Raw genomic sequence first — 13914 nt, 5'->3', positions numbered from 1 at the left:
GAATCGGCTAAATCGGAGCAAGACAGCGTTTTAAATTGATTTTCCGTACTCATTCTAAATTTACAAATCGAAACGAATCACGCCAAACGACGTCTAGAAATTATTTCTGACATTGAGTCCGGAAATCCTACCCCAAATCGCACTTCTCGACTAATCGATCACTAGTCTAACAATGCTACAGTTATAACAGCAAAAAATAATCAAATAGCTTTTTAAACTCACGGTTTTTGAAGAGTAAATCCTTGCCATATCTTGTTCATGTTTGGCGATGGCGATAAAATTTTATTACCCGGATGTTGACAAAAAAATTGGAACGGGGAACACATGCAGTGGTTTTCAACAAGAAAATAAACTAAGTCTTTGGCCAGGTCAAAAAATCCCGATAATTCGATCTTGCCCGACTAGAAATCATCCCTAAAACCTACTTTTAAAGCCAAAGACTGTCACCTCCTCAAGCAAAGCCCAAAATATGCCAGCCTTAGTCCAAACCCGAGTAACTAAAATTAACCCGTTTAGCTCAAAACAGGAATACTGGTAGGAGGCATTTTAGACGAGGCAGGAACTGCACTCGTAAGACTTCTCCCCTCACTAGACTTAATGATGTCTTTAGGAAAACTTTGTTTCAGGAAGCCAAACAAAACGCTAGGGCTAATGAATTTCTTCTCAGCTAAGTGCGCGCCGAATTCAAAGCGAGTTCGTTGTGCCGTGTATAAACGTTAAGGAGAGAATGGGGCTAGCTGGGCAAAACAATTAAAGGAGTCTATATCGGGTACATTGGGGGGGGGGGGGGGAGGAAAAAATGGCTTTTGTCTTAAAAAGGACTGCTGGTGACCCTTGTATCGTACGTCTTTAAATTCGATGGGAAAAAAAATAAAATAAAGATATATGCTAAGAAAAGTTAACAAAATTCATAGATTTCTGAGGGTATGTTCTTATAAATCCAGACAGATAATATTAGTATTTAGGCTCAAATTGTTCAGAACGGCTTGATATTCTTCTTTGTATCATTAATCACTTCAAGATAAACTGTAATAACCAAATAAAAAGGAATAGGGCGCCTCCAGAAGTTATATTTTTGGTAAGAAATCAGGTCATTTTATGAGTAACACAAAGCAAAGGCTAACTAGTTCCTTGCATTCATCATATCCTGAAATAACCTGTAAAGTTAAGGCTTTAATCCCTTCTACTAACAGCAGTTACATTGCTAGACAAAACAACTGAGTTTTACAAAAGCAGGGCTAGCAAGAAAATCCTATCTTTTCATCATGCCACTTATATCGTTGAAATAATTATTAGTATTTAGGCTCAAATTGTTCAGAACGGCTAGATATTCTTCTTTGTATAATTAATCACTTCAACATAAACTGTAGTAACCAAATAAAGAGGAAAGGGCACCTCCAGAAATTATATTTTTGGTAGGAAGTCAGGTCAGTTTATGAGTGACACAAAGCAAAAGCTAACTAGGTCCTTCCATTCATCATATCCTGAAATAACCTGTAAAGTTGAGGCTTTAATCCCTTCTACTAACAGCTGTTACATTGCTAGACAAAACAACTGTGATTTACAAAAGCAGGGTTAGCAAGAAAATCCTATCTTTTCATCATTCTACTTATATCATTGTAATAATTATTAGTATTTAGGCTCAAATTGCTCAGAACGGCTGGATATTCTTCTTTGTATCATTAATCACTTCAAGATAAACTGTAGTAACCAAATAAAGAGGAAAGGGCGCCTCCAGAAGTTATATTTTTGGACAAAAGCAGGGCTAGGAAGAAAAGCCTATCTTTTCATCATTCCACCTATGTCATTGTAATAATATTAATATAAGTATTTAGGCTCAAATTGTTCAGAACGGCTTGATATTCTTCTTTGTATCATTAATCACTTCAACATAAACTGTAGTAACCAAATAAAGAGGAAAGGGCGCCTCCAGAAGTTATATTTTTGGTAAGAAATCAGGTCAGTTTATGAGTGACACAAAGCAAAAGCTAACTAGTTCCTTGCATTCATCATATCCTGAAATAACCTGTAAAGTTGAGGCTTTAATCCCTTCTACTAACAGCAGTTACATTGCTAGACAAAACAACTGCGATTTACAAAAGCAGAACCAGCAAGAAAATGCTATCTTTTCATTATTCCACTTATATCATTGTAATACAAGGGTATAATCCAACGGAGCTCAAACATCGAGCCTAACAACTTACAGAGTACCCAACGACGTCAGATTTGCAAATATGTCATTAGGCAGTTCTGAAATTTTGTTCTCTGACATTATCCTATGGAGAAAGAAATTGGACCGCTTAAATCTACCGTTTTAACCTTAAAATCCTCAAACAATACATTTTAAGTGTGAATAACAGCAAAAATGTGGCCATGGTCAAAAAAATCGATATCGCTCATATAATTGGTCAGTTTGAAGGTCTATGTGAGTAAGTAAAGAATATAAGGTTAGCTAAGTAGACACACTTTTCTCTTTCACGCAAAAGTCTAAAAAAATCCAAATTCAGCGAGAAAACAACCTGACTGGTAGTGTTTCAAATCTGATACTTTGACAAAAGACGGTTCTGTCATCGATTTTTAAGTGTACGGTTTTAAATCTTTAGGATCTAGCAGAACTGTTGCACGACTACCTGTCCAGCTTATCGCGAAGGTTAAAAAAGTAATCTTTGCACTTTCCCGGAACTTGTTTCGGGTCACTCTGAAGCAGCTGTGGAAAGGAATTTATTTATACCAATCCATGAAGTTTGCCATCCCTTTGTTTGTGTTTATATCTTTCTGGGGTATTTTTTTTTTTTTGCCAAGAAGCGACCATAACTTGTTTATCGGTTGCCCTTGAAAAGGAAACCTGCAAGGCCTATCAATATTACTTGATTGTTATTAATAAAGCAATTATTCTACTCGAGCTCGTTGGATAAGAGATGATTTTAGCCAACTGCTGTATCTATCATCTCATATCCAACGCGCGCTCGTAGAATAAATGTGAATTATGATAATTGGATTGGATAACAGAAGAGAGAAATAAGTAACAAATGGACCATAAACAACATATGTTAAATCTCTTCGTTGTTGAAATAAATGATTTTTTTTTTCATAAATGGTCGAATATTCTTGTCACTGGATTGAAGAGAATAAAAAACTCATTAGATACAGTTCCCGCTTGGTAAGAGCAAAATCGATTTTTTGATCGTGGGCACGATTTCTTTCATTCCTACTGACGTTTACTCTTAAGTATTAACTGTCTTACGATCACTAAAAAAATTATATCCAACAACTTACAAATAATACAACGACGTGAGATTTGCAAATATCTTCTTTGGCAGTTCTGAAATTTTGTTCCCTGACAAAATCCTACGGAGAAAGAAATTGAATCACTTAAATGTACAGTTTTAACTTTAAAATCATCAAACAATACTTCACAAGTATTCATTTCAACAAGATAGTGTCACCTAACTATCAAGAGGAATTTTTTTTTGTCTAAGCCAGGAAAGGTAGCTTTGCGGATAAAGAATCTCCTACCCAGTAATTCTAAGAGAGGCGTAAAAAAAGACTTTTGCACCCGTTTTCCTGCCTCTCCTTAAAATGGCATTTTTCCGCTGAAGACGTTATTATTATTATTATTCTTATTATTATTCTTCTTCTTATTATTATTATTATTATTATTATTATGACAGTTGTAAAAACCTATGTATACCATAAGATTAAACATAGACTGGGGCGTTAAACGTCGCCCAAACTACGTGTAGGAAAAGCGAGTCTCTTTATACTTTGTACAAAAATATATAATAAAAGCTAAATAAATAAATAAATAAATAAATAAATAAATAAATAAATAAAACTTAGTGACTAATAGTCTCTAAGAATCATGAATGTGAATTCCTTAAAAATGTAGTCATGTTTTCCTAAAGCCGCCGTTACACGTTGAAACTTTTAACTGAAACTTGTGTGCAACGGCCCTGCGAAACAAGTTTCAGTAGGCATTGCGCCGTGTAACATTGTCAGTTTCGTGAAACTTTTTCGAACTTCCGCTGCGAGACAAGTTTCACGGAATTCTACTTCTGCAACGGCTCGCAACGGTCGCAATGATGAAAAAACAAAAGTTTCACTGTGTAACACCACTTCCTTAAACTGGTCTCCTTTGCCGTTGCACACAAGTTTCAGCTCAAAGGCGGCGGCTTAAGTCCACGATATGTTCTTGATATGTGTATGAACACAGAATCTCTGTAGACTTTGTAAAAGATATACAGTTACAGTTAAATAAAGAAAACAAATAAATAAATAAATAAATAAATAAATAAATAAATAAATAAAACTAAGCGACTGGTAACCCCTAAAAATAATAAAAGTGAGTTCCTTAACTACCTAGTCATAATTTTAAAATTTTTTGATATGTTCAATGAGTTCGAGAGGACAGCTTTCTGCATTTTTCTTAGGATATCCTTTACTCGACCTCCTAAAAACTCCCTCATAGATGCATCCACATCTCTTGACCATCCGCCCAGGACAACAATATTGATGTTATGTTGCCTGACACTTAGGTGGCCCAAGCTCAAGCTGTGATCGATGATCATCTAGCGGTTACGACGCAAATATAAGAGTTTGTATGGGAATATTTACGATCGGAGTTAGGGGTACAAATATTGGGAAGTTCTTGATATTAATGACATACCCTTCTTCTCAGGTGTATTGCCTATTCTCTTTTTGCCATTTTGTGCTTATTTGAGGCCTTTTTAGCAAGTTATCACTTCCTAGGTTAGCCACTCCTAAGGGAAAGACAAGGCGTCACAGTCCGTTTCCGAAGGCCCCTTCCGAAATGCGAAAAATATCAGCTCAAACTGAGCCACAAATCCAACGCAGAATTCCAGCTCAAATGGCCTAGTTTCATTTCAGTTTTGAAAATAGCAACGCATCCGGGCCCTGCACCCGACGCCAAGCGGCAGTTCAAGTTTCAAAAGGCACAGATCCCAACAGTGTAAAGGCCGTGTACATATTCACCACGACACACGACCGTCCAAAACCCAATTTTTTGTTTGAGCGCCGTGTGCCCTCGGGTCATATCGACTGGACACCATTTTCTCTATTGGTAACACTGCCTTTTTTTACAAACTATTGAAGCCTCACGAGAGAAGTACACCGTCAGTTGGCCTCATCAGTTTTCGATTTGAAATGGGTATTAATTTTCGTAAAGCTCGAAAGGATTTCCTCTGAGTTATCCGAATGTCATAATTTTTTTTAAGCCATTGTCTCGATCGCTCATTCAAATTCAAGACCGAAGACTCCGAGGGCACCCGGGGTTCAAAACAAAGATTGTGTTTTAAGCGGTCGTGTGTCGTAGTGAATGTGTACACGGGTCTTCTTACTGTAGAGATCTGGGATTATTGAAACTAAACTGCCGCTTGACGTCGGCGGTAGGTCCCGGTTGCTATTTAACTGAAATGAAACTAGGCCATTTTTGCTGGGATTCCGCGTTGGATTTGTGGCTGCTCGGTCACATTGGGCTGGGATTTCTCGCTTTTTGGAAGGGGCCTTCCAAAACGGACTGTGATGACTTGTCTTTCTCTTAGGAGTGGGAAACCTGGGAAGTGTTTACTCGCTAAAATGGCCTCAAATCATCACAGAATGGCAAAAAGACAGTAGGCAATACACCTTAAAAGCAAGGTATGTCATTATTATCAAGAACTTTTCAGTATTTGTACATCGTAAATCCGACGGTAAATATTCCCATACAAACCCTTATATTTGCATCGTGACCGCTATTTAACCATATGATCATCGTTCACAGCTAGAGCTTGAGCCGCCTGTGTCTGACGGTGTATCCTGGATACTGCTGAGCCATCTCCCATCTCAAAGGACCATATTTCACTGCCTTCTCCTCAGTCTTCTTCAATCAGTTGTCCATTCACGCGCACGACATCTCCACAGCTACCACCTTTTCTTTTTTGAAGTCAATGAACAGCGCATCTACTCTGTTCTGCTTCACGTGACTGTCTTCCGCGTACACTGGAATATCTTAGAAGGCCTTAGCCTGCTGGAACTCATATACTAGTTTAGGATCTTCGGGCAAGTATCAGGGGAGCACCGCGCCTATCAATTCCAGATCCCTCAGCTTCTCAAAAAAAAAACAAGACCCTTAGAGCTGCATTGTGTCTTGACAGGTACTAGTTTTGTGCGAGAGCCGGGCAGCCTGGCAGCACATGTGGCAGATTCTCGGGTGCTTTGCCACACATCCTTCACGTAATATAATTGACCTGAGTAGTCTTGGCTTTCTTCGCTATATACCTCTTTGCTGGTGTAGGCTGCTCATACATCTCTACGACACCCGCAATAGTGTGTGAAGGTACCTCCGACCAATTCCTCAGCCAGTCCACACATCCACACTGATTCGCCTCATCGTCTTTCTACCTCGCCGAAAGAAACTTTACTTGCCACCTCTCCTCTTGGAACTTTTTGTCACAGCTCCCTTCAAATGCCCCTTAACCATGTCCAATGGTACTTCCTGCCCATTCTTGTCTCGGCACTTTGGTTCAGGAAAGGAGAGCTCAAGAGCTATCCCAAGCTCCTAAGCGAACTTGGTTGACTCCTTTATTAGCGATTGAAGACCTTTTGTTGTGGCGTGCTCTTCAAAGGCTCTCACTAGGCTCATGGTTGGGTCGTGGCTACTATAGAGCCTGATAGCTGACTTGATCTTGAATTGCTTGTACTCTGTCTCGGCTGACCCCAGGCCACGCCCACCTAGAGCTCTGAGCAGGTAGACAAGAGTAGTTAAGAGCAATTCTCCAGGAAAGTGAAGCAAAGTTGGAAATGAAAAAATTTAACCCCCCCTTCATTTTTTGTGTGGAGGTAGGTTACCTGGAGGGATGAACAAAAACAGCCATATTTGGATCGGCAGGTGTGTCGTTGCCATGGTAACCGCACTTGATCACGTCGGCCTGAGATCTATGTTTTGACCAAAAGATTCACTCTCGAATAGTACAAATGAACGAGTCTGGTTCTCGAGTGCATGTGAACCAATTCAAATGAAATTTATACATATGGTAGAGGCACTCTCCCAGTTTATAAAATTTGCCGTTAAAGGGGAACTCCGGGGTAAAAATGAAGTTATTTTGGATGTTTGGCCTTGGAACCATGTTTCAATTTTTGATAATTTTATTTACAAACAGTTTCTTGCAGCTCAGATAATTAACCTGAAAGACGACCAAAAAATGCAAATAGAGCGCCGCCATCTTGAAAATAGATTGCTTGCTCAGAGGTTGGTCAGCGTACCATTTTGTGACGTCAGATCGTCAAACGTAAATTCGATATTTGCGCGTCTTCCAGTTGTGTACAGTATTTTCCATCGCAAAGATTTACAGTTTATCCTTCCAAAATCGCTGCTGTAATGTCTGTTTCTGGGTCGGACTCTGATAATTTCGACGAGGAACAAGCTTTTCCATAAAGCCTTACCAATATGAACCGGGAGTGAACTCGGAAGATGCGAACAACAACCCTGAAGGCGATTCAGGCGATGAGTCGATGGGAAGCGAGCAAACCCTCGACTGCAAAATTCATACTGGGTATGTAGTGTGTAGGCTCTTGGTTTATTGTAATATCTCCACAGGCATTGACTTGCCGATTCAGGACAGAAATAAAGTTGTATTAACACAACTGTGGCATTCAATCATCTTTGTTTACGCATTTTCTTTTCTGAGCGTCATCGATCCAAATTCAGTTCGACTTCACAAAATAGCAAACACGCGGAATAAATTTGTTTGCAATCTGTTTATAGGAAAATTCGTTCGTGAGGCTGTACAAGCTTCTCTAGCCGCTTGGATGTTCTATCGATTTCACCGCTTTACAGGCCGGTGTAGTTCCGTTTATTTTAAGACTTCCACCAGCACAAAGGAAAATATAAATTTATAAGTCTCTAGCATACGATCAGGATTTTCTTACTCAGTCAGGGCATCAATTCGGACTTTGCTACTGTGGAATACTTTAAAAATAGAAGAAGACTTGTTTTGCAATAGTTGCTATGTTTCGTTGTTATTTCAATTCAATGTCATTACGTTTCTCTGCAATTCAATATAAATCGCTCGTATGTTGTTTACATAAGTTATGTAGTGAAAATGATATTTCAGAGCTTATGTGGTGTGCATGTGAGAATTACCAGATAATGGGAAGAGTGGAGGCTTGCAAATGTTGCCAATGAATCGAGCAAGTAAAAAGTAAACTGACTGAGGCTGTTACTTGTGGCGAATGCAATGAAGCACCCACATGCATTACCCAGCACCCTGGGTTTTTATCCAGTACGTAGTAATAGATGGGTTCTGCAGACAGCGTGGTTTCAGTATAAACAGCAAAATAAAGATCCTTATGAAGGGCCAGAACACAAACTTTTCAGACACATTGCTTACAGGCAGTTGGCCAGATGGTGCTGGCGAATTTTAGGAAAAGAAATTAGGGTTGTCCTGCCATCCTGTGCGGTTATGTGTATTAGGAGGTTCTATCCTCCACCTGGGCCATAGGAAGAGTTTGCATTTGAAGGCTTCCGTTATGCGGATGAATGATCCAACACCGAAACGTTTTGAAAATGAAATATATTAGTACATGTTCAGTTAATCTGATATAAAAAGATTTGGTACTAATTTTCATGTTGCTATGACAGATTCTTGAGAAGTTTGGTGTTCAAATCCACCACCTCTAATGCTAAGTGAAATTGAAGTATCGACATTAAAAGTGCAATGTTATTTCGTTACGAACGAGAGTAAACTACAATTGTAATCAGTCAAATACTCAATATTTTATTTTAGTTAATATCAGTAATAGCTGCAAGGAATAAGTACACTTAGACTAGAGAATGATTACAACGTCAGTAATGTTTTCTCCTGGCAAACGCGACAAGCGGTTGCAATGAGCGACGGCTGTTTTCGCAGGCTACTATTTGCTTTGAGGTCGTACGATATTTTTGTAAACAAATAAATATTATATCGGACTGATTCCCGCGCGCGATGGAAAAGTCCGCCTGTAAATCGGAATTGTAAATACTATCTAAATTCGACAGGTATATAAAGTGAAATCAAAGTAAATTATAGCAAAAGCTGAAAGAGTAAAGCGCTCACTTCTTGATGGCGTTCACGTTCAAGGCGACGTGGCCTCTTCGTTTGCGGGCCATAAGAAAACCGGGACGGTATAGCATCGTCCGTCAAGTCTACCTTTGGCTTTCCCCCCATTAACTGTTACCGGAGGACGGTAACTAAACAGCTCGGCTCGAAATGGTCGCTGCAAACATAGCTGTGTTCGAGGGGAGGCATATTTTCCGCCTTATTCGTTCCAGCCATGCATTCGTACGGTGGTCCAGTGGGATACTGGGGTAAGTGACCTTGTCTCCGGCCTTCTTTGTATTCTCTGAATGATTCTTACAACCAGGTACACAACAGCTCACCATCTTTTAGTTGAAATCGATTAGCTTGTCAAAGGGTGAAATTCGAAATAGCGAGAGCAAAACGAATTTTTAGACAGTTCTAGCTGCGTGTTTATAAATTTCCATAAACCCGCGAAAATGCTTTGACGATTCTACGTCATAACTTACTGCTGACCACTGTAACGCGGCCCATTTTCTCCAAGATGGCGGCGTTCCATTCGCATTTTTTGGTCGTCTTTCAGGTAAAATATCTGAGCTGTAAGAAAGTATTAGTAAATAAAATTATCAAAAATTGAAACATGGTTCCAAGGCCAAACATCCAAAATAACTTCATTTTTACCCCGGAGTTCCCCTTTAAAGTATTTTGGGTTTTATAATCAAGAAGACAATTTTCGTATTACTATGTTGCCTGTCAGCCATTTTGACAAGCAGGAAAAACAACCACAACCATATTCGTAATTTCTCCGAAAGTACTATTTCCCAAAAAAACCAAATTAGCAGCAGAGCTTACATAGATATTGAAGTTTATAAATATCATAAAATCTATTTGGAGAAAATTATATTCTGGCCATGGGTGTTAAAGACATCCGAGGCAAGTTGCAAAAACTTGCAAAATTGGAAATTTTGAGTGCTCCAGTATTTGGCTCAAACAGGCTTTAGATAGAGAATATCAGTTTCAGAGGTTTTTTTTTTTTTTTCATTCATCTTATCTGTTGTCTACATTTGATTGATTAGGTTTTGGCTAACGAATTTGATGAAATATAAATTGAAACAAAGCCTACCTTGCAACTTTTGGGAATTTCTTCAGGATGCTTTTGTGGTATAGGATGGGTCTCTCCTCAGTTCGCTCGCTCCATTTTCTTGACCAAATCTTGCACAGACTCTAGCGGAAAGGACAAATCTAACTGGCTAGCCTCGCCGAACATCTACTTTTAGACCAAAGATGATGATACATTAACCCGAATAAAGAACAGTCCAACAGGTCAAACACAGTCGCGTGTCGAGTATCGAAATAATTCATCAATACAATCCTTCCAGAAAGTTACAGCCCTTTCAGTGTTACGTGCATAGCGGACATCTTTCGACATTCATCTTTCGACGTCGTCTTTCGACATGCTATGTAACCAGGCCTATCGTGTGCAAGTCACATATCGCAAACATGGCGGAATTGCCAGTTGTTTCAGACGCTGAGTTTCGCACAGCTATGCAAGTTTTCGGTCTCCCTGTTGATGAGAAATCTGAGGAAAATGGCCGAGAATTGGTGCTATTTACAAAAACCGCTAATGTGACATGATGAAACCCATCAAGATATTCATCAATAAACAACTCCGGTTTTGTCAGTAACATGCTTCTTATCAAGGCGTTATCACGATCTGTGTAAAGAAAGTCATAGTAAGTACTTGTGGACTAGAAAAAAAACGACTACAAGCCAATATTTCAAACTGAAAATACCTGAAAACTGCTCCAAAATTATATAAAATCACGATGAACACGAATTCACTCACATGACAGCACTCGTAGTCTTCCTCGCCTCCTGGTAGTCTTTACATCCTTGGTTCTCTCCTATAACGCCCTTACGTTGGAAACGAAACGTTTTGAAACAAAAAGACTTCGTGCAGTATCCTCCATAGAAGAACCATAAATGTATCTAAGAAAAATCACTCGCCATCGCAAGTCTTCGGACAGAGTCTTTACCATTTCTGTGTGCAGACATGCGGGCCTGGTTACATAGCACGTCGAAAGACTGCGTCGAAAGATGAATGTCGAAAGACTTCCGCTATGCACGTAACACTAAAAAAGGCTGTAAATAGATACATCAAGATCACAGCTAAGCAAACGCATGTCTGTGGCGATTCTGAATAAAGTCTTTGGCTAAATGGAGCCGTACATTCCGTGGTGCATGGTTGAGAGGCGAAGAAATGGTTGTTTACGACCTGTTTACGACCAAACGTATATAAACCGGAAATGTGAGGAGCAAAACTGCTGACCGGATGTACTTCAAAATGCGATATACGCGCTTTTGTTTCTTTGTTTTTGTAGCTTCAGATAAAGCGAAATTGTCGCAATGGCATTGTCTCTTCTTTAAATATACCATTGATAGAGGGATAAAAGGACGACTTTTGATTCGCTTTTATGACTGTTTTACAGTGGTGAATAAAGAGGACAAAATAAAAGCGCTTCACTGATCGTTTTACGCAACCACATAAGCCGCCCATGTTTCTTGGGTTTGTCTGTTTGTTTGTTTGTTGGTTTTTTTTTTTTTTAATTTATTGCTTATTGGATGTTAAGGATGGCCTGCATGTGAGATACGTCGCTAATCTGGGGCATTAGCGTACACATTAGAAGTTACGAAGTTGAAATTTTTGACCAACCTCTCCTCCAGAAATAAATAAGTCTTTTCTAGGTCGATAAATTTTCACATTCAGTACCTAATACCTGCCCAAATTTTGGCATTTTTTTTCTGTTTGTTTGTTTATTTGTTTGTTGTTTTTTTTTTTTTGGTGGGGGGAGGGGTGACCAGGAGTAAATTTGTGCCGTCGATCAAAAACACTGTAAGGGAAATTTGCATATCGTCGTGTGAAGGAAAATGTCCTGGTCGGGACAATGGGAAGTTGTCCTTTTTTATAATCCTAAAAGGGACGTTTGTGAGTGCAGTGGAAACAATATAAAACTCAGTGAATGTCAAAGGGATATTTCCAGGCAAGTGCAAGCCTACCGACTTGGTATAAACCGTGATGAAATCAGCGACGAAATCGATCTTATTCTTTGCCGTGCAGGTAAATAAATGTAACATTTCACGTGCGAATTTCTCATTCTCTTGTCACGAATAGTTACTCATAACTGAATTTGTAATTGCATTTTCACAGTCTAAAAAGCAATCTTTTGTTTTGGGTGCGGCTATTATGATCATGCGTTCAATTCTCACCCAAGCTTCCATTCAGCTTCATTTCCTTCGTTTTTGTTTTCATTCGGTTTTTCGGTTTTGGTTTTTTTGTTGTTGTTGTTGTTTTTGCTTTCTTTACCATTGCCATTGTAAAATAACCCCATTACAAGAAGATATCAGTACACTTACATCCGGTGTTACATCTCATTACATTGTGTTACATCCGGTCAGCAGTCGTACTTCTCAGACTTCCAGCCTATGCGTTCTGTTTATTCACCATTCTTGGCTTGTCGACTATCGCAATATCTGACTCGATTTTAGCCAAAGACGTTACTTTGGATTTTTCAAAGTCATGCATTTGCTTTGTACATTGATCTCGACACATTTACTTTACTTCCTCGTTGGATAATATTGATGAGTTTAGGTGCTCGACGGCAGAAATCGCAAGTATTACGACCATGTTTTGGACCTTGTCAATTATTCTTTGTCAAGTGTATGCGGGCTACTTGTATCATAATCTCTGGAATGAAACACAGCAAACTGGATATTCGATGGAAGTAACTGTTAGATTAGAGTCTGCGCTAGATTTGGTCAAAAAATCGGAACGTCCGAAGAGAGACACTGGAGAGAACCACGTGACGAAAGCATCCTGAAAAAAATTCCCAAAACCTTCAAGGTAGGTTTTGTATCAATTTATATATCATCAAATTTGTTGGCCAAAAACCTTATTTACTAAATGTAGGTAGCAGACAAGATGATAAAAGATACTTTTGAAGCTGGTCTTCTCTCTCTAAAGCCTGTTTGATCCAAACACTAGAGCCCTCAAATTTACCAATTTTGCAATTTTTGGTAATTTGTTCCAGGTGTCTTCAGCACCCATGGTTTCCCCAAATTGATTTTATAATATTTAGAAACGTCAATATCTGTGTAATCTCTGCTGCTAATTTGCTTTATGTGGAAAGAGTACTTTCGGAGAAATTACGAATATGGCTGTACTTGTTTTTTCTGCTTGTCTAAATGGCTGACAGGGAACATAGTAAGACGAGCATTTTCTTCTTGTCTATTAAACCCAAGTTATTTTAACAGCAAATTTTATAAACTGGGAGAGTGGCTCTACCACCTGTATGAATTTTATTTGAATTGGTTCACATGCACTCAAGAACCACACTCGTTTACTTTTACTTTTTGAGAATGGAACTTTTTGCTCACAACATGGTCCTAAGGCCGACGTCATCTAGTGCGGTTACCAGGGCAACGATACATCTGCCGATCCAAATATGGTTGTTTTTGTTTATCCCCCAAAGTAACCTACTTCCACACAAAAATTGAAAGGGGGTTAAAATTTTTCATTTCCAACTTTGCTTCACTTTCCTGGCGAATTGCTCTTAAACCAAATGGATGCTTCCTGCTGCTATGACTGATGCTCTCGTGGGCCTGTCTATCCAGTTTATTTAAGTCAGAAGATTCCAGTGTTTTATCCCCATAAGGTATGACAGTACCGGTTGTGCTAGCTGGTTAGACGCTTTCACTCTGTTGCTGTCCGAAAGTGGGCTCGACCAAATGACGGATAACCTCTTCAGGTAGGTGCCTCAGGTTGGTATCAGATGCTACTTCCAAGGCCAGCCTCTCGTCTTGC

Source organism: Pavona decussata, unplaced genomic scaffold (assembly GCF_977016875.1).
Source record: "Pavona decussata unplaced genomic scaffold, jaPavDecu1.1 SCAFFOLD_321, whole genome shotgun sequence".
NCBI classification, from domain to species: domain Eukaryota; kingdom Metazoa; phylum Cnidaria; class Anthozoa; order Scleractinia; family Agariciidae; genus Pavona; species Pavona decussata.
Note: the sequence above shows the minus strand (reverse complement) of the source record.